The following is a 7,266-nucleotide window of genomic DNA, read 5'->3' as shown; positions in this document are numbered from 1 at the left end:
AGAAGCAACTCGTTATGCGGGAAGACGGAATTCGATATTTTGCAAACCGTATTTGGGTACCAAAGTTGGGTGGATTAAGGAAGTTGATATTGAATGAGGCACATAAGACAAGATACTCGATACATCCTGGAGTTGGAAAGATGTATCAAGATCTTAAGACGCATTATTGGTGGCCTAATTTAAAGACAGATGTTGCAACATATGTTGGGGAATGTTTAACTTGTTCCAAAGTCAAAGCAGAACATCAGAAGCCTTCAGGGTTACTTCAACAACCAGAAATCCCAGAATGGAAATGGGATGGTATTACCATGGATTTCATCACAAAGTTACCTAAGACTGCCTAGGGTTATGACACCATTTGGGTAATAGTTGATCGTCTCACCAAATCTGCACATTTCTTACCTATAAAGGAAACGGATAGAATGGAGAAACTATTACGATTATACATAAAGGAAATTGTTTCAATGCATGGAATACCTATTTCCATTATATCCGATCGTGATAGTAGATTTACATCAAAGTTTTGGCAATCACTACAGGAGGCCCTGGGAACCCGTTTGGATATGAGCACTGCATACCATCCACAAACTGACGGGCAGAGTGAAAGAACAATTCAGACTCTTGAAGACATGGTCAGGGCATGTGTGATCGATTTTGGAAATGGATGGGATAAATATCTACCATTAGCAGAATTCTCGTATAATAATAGTTATCATGCGAGCATTAAAGCTGCACCATTCGAAGCACTGTATGGAAGGAAGTGTAGATCCCCTATCTGTTGGAATGAAGTAGGAGATCGACAATTAACTGGTCCCGAGATCATCCATGAAACTACTGAGAAGATAGTGCAAATCAAGGAGAGATTGAAAACAGCCCGTAGTCGCCAAAAGAGCTACACCGATGTCCGAAGGAAACCATTAGAGTTTCAGATCGGTGACATGGTTATGCTAAAGGTGTCACCTTGGAAAGGTGTAATACGTTTTGGAAAAAGGGGTAAACTGAACCCAAGGTATGTAGGCCCGTTCAAGATCATCGAACGCATCGGACCGGTAGCTTATCGAATCGAGTTACCACAACAACTCACCGGGGTACATAATTCATTTCACGTCTCAAACCTCAAGAAATGTTTAACATGATTTAAGGATGGTTTAACATTTCATTGTGAACTAACAACAATAAGTTATAAGTATACTTTGAGACCACTAACTTAAGTTATCAAAACGATAACTACATGTAACATTCTTTGACATATATACTTACAATATATAATGTGTTGGTGATCTATGTCACCAATATGATTTAAGTGTAATGTGATTAATTTGTAACCAAAATAATCTTGATAAATATCGAACAAGTTTGGGGAAGTGTGGAGTGCACACTTGTTTGAACTTATCTTGATTATGACGGGGGTTCGGGGGCAGCGCCCCCGATAAGCGGGGTCCAAAAATAAAAGCCCAGTTTTGAGCCTCTTTTATAGTTATAAACCCGTCCATATTTGAATTCTCGTTCCGATTCCTCAAAATTTCTACAAGTATATCTAGGGTATATGTAACCGTATCATACCCAGCTTCTATACGTATTACTATTGGTATATACCAATAATAAACTTCAATGATCAGCCACTAGACATGATGTTACATGTGGGAACCAGCCATTTAACCTCATGTGTGACTTTTGTGCAAGAAAACAAACTAAATCTCCTATATATCCATCCTATTATCATGCTATTTTGCACACACACACATACAATTTCATTTCCAATTTTCTTTCAAGTTAATTCACTCCCTAATCTCTCTTCATTTACCTACTCAAGAACGTATCAATATAGTCATCCGATTTCAAGGAGATTACTTCCAATCTTTCAATCCCACTCCACCACTCTTTTGATTCCAAGATTTTTCTTACCTTTTCCAGTAGCTTTGTCCAAGTAACTTGAGGTAGTAACCTTATTCATAACCTTATTCGATTCATATTTATATAGCTATCTTATTTTGTGTTATAAAATTTTAACAACAAGAACATAGTTTGAGTGATTTCAAACTTGTTCGCAAACTAAATAGATCCTTCTAATTTGATTTTTAAAAAAACACTTCAAGACCTATAATATATCATATTATGACAAAATCGGATTAATCATATCTTGGATAATTAACATAATATTTAATATATATTTACTTATGATTTTATTTTATATATTTCAGGACCACCCGTAAACAACACGAGAAGATTAATCATAAGACCTCATGATTGTACGCAACACGTCATTTGACAACACGGTACTTTATGTACGCAACGCGTCATTTGACAACATGGTACCATGGGTCAAGATTAATTCTGATCAACACGAATACGATGGGGTCTTTATTTATTTTATTTAAGCAACTAATTGTGGACCACTAACATCGGACTGCTAACTACGGACTAAGAAAATATTAAAAGTATTAAAAGTATATATATATATATATATATATATATATATATATATATATATATATATATATATATATATATATATATATATATATATATATATATATATATATATATATGTAACGATTACTTGAAAAGAAAATATGTTGATATATTATATATATGGTTAGGTTCGTGATATCTATCGGAGACCAAGTCGAGTTAAATACCTTCAAGACAGAAGTGAGTATATAGTCCCATTTTTAAACTCTAAATATTTCGGGATGAGAATACATGCATTTTATGATTTACGTTATGGACACCAGTGATTAAAAATATATATTCTACGTTGAGTTGTACCACTGGCATACTTCCCTGTAACTTGGTAACTACTATTTACATGAGGTATTGTAAACGCGAATCCTGTTGATAGATCTATAGGGCCTGACAACCCCAACCGGACTGGACGACCAGTATTCAACGGTTGCACAGTACTTCGTTTCGGTGACTACACTTGGTACGGTGTAGTAAGATTTCATAATAAAGGGAATATGCGACGTTGATTAAATGTTAAGTATGGTTATCAAGTGCTCAACAACTTAGAATATTTTTATTAAAATGTTTATATATGAAATCTTGTGGTCTATATTCATAACGCTGCCGGCTTTAAACCTATATCTCACCAACTTTATGTTGACGTTTTAAGCATGTTTATTCTCAGGTGATAACTAAAAGCTTCCGCTGCAACATGTTGAATTTAAGCAAGATCTTGAGTATGCATATTTGTGTCAAAAATAAAACTGCATATCGAAGGATTTGTAATGTAAAATATGTTGGAGGTCGTATTGTTATTATCACATGTAAAGTTTGTAAGTCTAAGATTATCGCTAAACGATAATCATTATTAAGTTGTTTGAACCTTGTATTTGTAATAAAAGCTATGGTTTGTATTGTAAAAACGAATGCAGTTTTTGAAAAATGTCGCATATAGAGGTCAATACCTCGCGATGAAATCATATGTTAATGTATTCGTCCTTATGGTTAAGGTCGGGTTATGACAAAAACTGTGTGCAAAAAGTAAGTGGACACTTATAATGAGACGGAGGGAGTGATATATATATATATATATATATATATATATATATATATATATATATATATATATATATATATATATATATATATATATATTGGTAGGATTAAGAGGGAAGTAACCAATCGGGGGGAAACGGGGGAAAGCAATTTTTTTTTTTCATTTTTTGAAAAAACTTTGTTCACGAACATTATAGATTGGATGAAAATAAGAACATTTAGAAAAGACACTTCGTGATAAATGTTATTATTTTGGTGGGAAAACGCTTGAAGAAGTAATATATAACAATTATCGTATTTTTCGATCGTATGTTGAGGTCTTAGACATTAGGGTTTAGATATTAGGGTTTATAGAGTTTAGAAATTTAGGGTTTAGGGTTTAGATTTAGGATTTAGATCGAGTTTTTAACACGAACGATTTAGAGTTTAGGGTTTAGGGTTTGGTGTTTTGGGTTTATTCCATAAACCCAAAACACCAAACCCTAAACCCTAAACCCTAAACTCTAAATCGTTCGTGTTAAAAACTCAATCTAAATCCTAAATCTAAACCCTAAATCTAAACCCTAAACCCTAAATTTCTAAACCCTAATATCTAAACCCTATAAACCCTAATATCTAAACCCTAATATCTAACCCCCAATAGCTAAAACCTCAACATATGCTCGAAAAACACGATAATTGTTATATATTACTTCTTCGAGCATTTTCCCGCCAAAAGAAGAACATTTATCACAAAGTGTCTCTACTAAATGTTCATATTTTCATCTCATCTATAATGTTTGTGAACAAAGTTTTTTCAAAAAACGAAAAAAAAAAGTTTTTGCTTCCCCCCGCTTCGAGGGTTACTTCCATCCTACCCATATATATATATATATATATATATATATATATATATATATATATATATATATATATATATATATATATATATATATATATATATATATATATATATATACAGAGGGAAAATGTGACTGTATCTCATCCGTCATGTCATTATTTCTGGGTGGGGATGGGTACTCTATTCAAGTAAATTGGATAACCATACGGAGTATGTATTTTGGATGGGAAATAAGTGAAAGAATCGAACTTTCAACCGAACCGAAATTAATTAAAATTAAGATTACATGATTTTGTAGATATGAAATCGAGTCGAGTTGTGAAGCTTAAGTTTGATTTGTTAGACCAATTGTAACGAGGCTAAACTTACGCTATTGATTCTTACGTGGCTATTACCTCACACCCCAAACTAAAATGCCAACAACCAATACACGAAAACGACAATTTTTTTTTTACCCGTTTCAAAATTTCTCATTTCGACAACAATACTTAGAAACTCCAAAGCAACCTTTTTAACATTATTACAACATCATAATGTAACAAAATACATCAACCAAAGTACGAGTACTAAGTTTAGGACCCAAAATAAGACAAGTAACAAACTTGACCCATTACGTACTACAAGTGTTAATAACTACCCATTTAAAAAAAAAAAAAAAAAAACAAAAGAACAACACTAGTAGCAAGAGCATGATCTTAGGGATCTATATCTCTAGTCAAAAGCATCTAGCAAGCTAAAATACAACTTCAAAAGTACGTTTCACATCCACAAGTTATCCATTTAGTGCGCCTTTACCTTTACCCAAATTGGAGCCTATAAAATGAAATAAACAACAACGGTAAGCGAACGCTTAGTGAATACAATACGCACATATCATATTGATAAATTTAATAACTAGTACACAAACCGCTTACACATTCCAACAAGCATACAAGTCACACATCATACAAATTGCACCCCCGTGCTAAGTTGGGTTCTTGCTTAGTCCCCGACAAGAAGCAAGTCCCATAGACATCTCCCCGATGTCATAGTAGACATCACCCCGATGCCATAGGCAATGGACGTCCCCAATGTCAAACCACCATCTAGTGCGTCTCCCGCGCTAGGAACCTATTGTACATCTTCTCAATGTAATTTAAGTTCCTATCACTTCCAACAACAATAACAAAATCCGCATACCAAAATCAAATTTAACAAGTAATATGTATGCATTATACTCACCTCTATATCCAAGCAAGCAATAATAAGAAACGCTTCCAAAATAATTCCAAACAATCTTTTGAACACAAGTCACCTAGCAATAAACATATACATACACATACATCACAATCTATTCAAATTTAGCCCAACAAAATCTATAACACCTTGTATTCACCAGTTGATACTCAAAACCCATTTTGACACCATTATGATTAAAACACAAGACTTGCAATTTAGTAAGTCTTCTTATTCCATCACTAATCTCATCATATATAATTTAGATTAAGAATTTCTTAGTCAACTGAAGTCAAAGTTAAGTTTTAAGGTTTAATCAATAAACTTACAAGTTACAAACTTTCACTTTTCATGTTCATCATCACTACCAAATTTTCACTCATAAACCCTAGCTCTCATAATTTGAATTAGGGTTTCAATGGAGTTGGAAAGTGTATTTTTAACACTAATTAACCAAAACAAAACAAGAATTCAAATTAAAAGTAAGAAATTCGCATACCGTGGGTCTAGGGTTATAAAACTACTAAAAATCCCCAAATTGATAATGAACAAGAGACAATCTAAGTCTTCAATAGTTCTAGCCAGCTTTAGAGAGGTTGATTACACCACTACAACTACTTTCATGAAGGAATTTAAGGACTTTATGCTTGAGCTACGAAAACTGTCACTCTCACACTCGCTCTTTTTTTCACACTTCTAGAACAAGTGAGGAGTATCCAGATTTTTAAGAAGTGTTTTTAGTCACATTTACACTTTTAACACTCCCTTACTCCAAGTCTTTCAACCCCAGTCCCTTTATTGCAATCAAGGTCCTTTTTATAAAAAATTTTTAAGTTAACAAACTAAACATAAACAATACCTTAAGTAAATTGGGGTGTTACAACTCTCACTCACTTGGATCGCGTCACGTCCTCGTGATCCAAGCTTGGTGGCTGGACGAAAAGTGTTTAATCATGAATTCTTCTGTTTCCCAAGTGTATTCTGTTTCTTTCCCATACTTCCATTTAACTTTGAATGATTTGATTTGTTTATTGCAAATTATTCTTTCCTGTTCATCAACAATCTCTTTCGATTCCTCCACATATCCAAGCTTATCATTCACTTCAATCTCATCTAAAGTCACAATTGTGGAGTGTGCTATTAGACACTTACGCAGATGAGATACATGAAATGTGTTGTGAATTCCCGATAACTTCTCGGGCAACTCTAACCGATATGCTACTTCACCAACTTTTCCCAAGATTTTAAAAGGTCCAATGTACCGAGGACCGAGCTTTCCTCTTTTTATAAATCGGATAATACCCTTCCACGATGACACTTTAAGCACCACCATATTACCCTCCATAAACTCAATTGATCGTCTTCTTCGATCTGCATAGGATTTTTGTCGATCCCGGGCTGCCTTCAAGCGTTCTCGGATAATTTCTATTTTTTCATTCGTCTCAAGAACAAGATCAGTTCCATCCAATTCACGTTCACCAATTTCACCCAACAAATTAGGGTGCGACACTTTCTTCTATATAACATTTCATACGGAGGCATTCTGATACTAGCATGATAACTATTATTGTACGAGAACTCCGCCAACGGTAGGTACATATCCCAACTTCCACCAAATTCTATTGCGCAAGCACGCAACATATCTTTTAATGTTTGAATGGTCCTTTCACGTTGACCATCCGTTTGCGGCTGAAAAGCGGTATCAGTCT

Source organism: Rutidosis leptorrhynchoides, chromosome 11 (assembly GCF_046630445.1).
Source record: "Rutidosis leptorrhynchoides isolate AG116_Rl617_1_P2 chromosome 11, CSIRO_AGI_Rlap_v1, whole genome shotgun sequence".
Taxonomy (NCBI): domain Eukaryota; kingdom Viridiplantae; phylum Streptophyta; class Magnoliopsida; order Asterales; family Asteraceae; genus Rutidosis; species Rutidosis leptorrhynchoides.
This window is presented reverse-complemented; position numbering follows the sequence as displayed.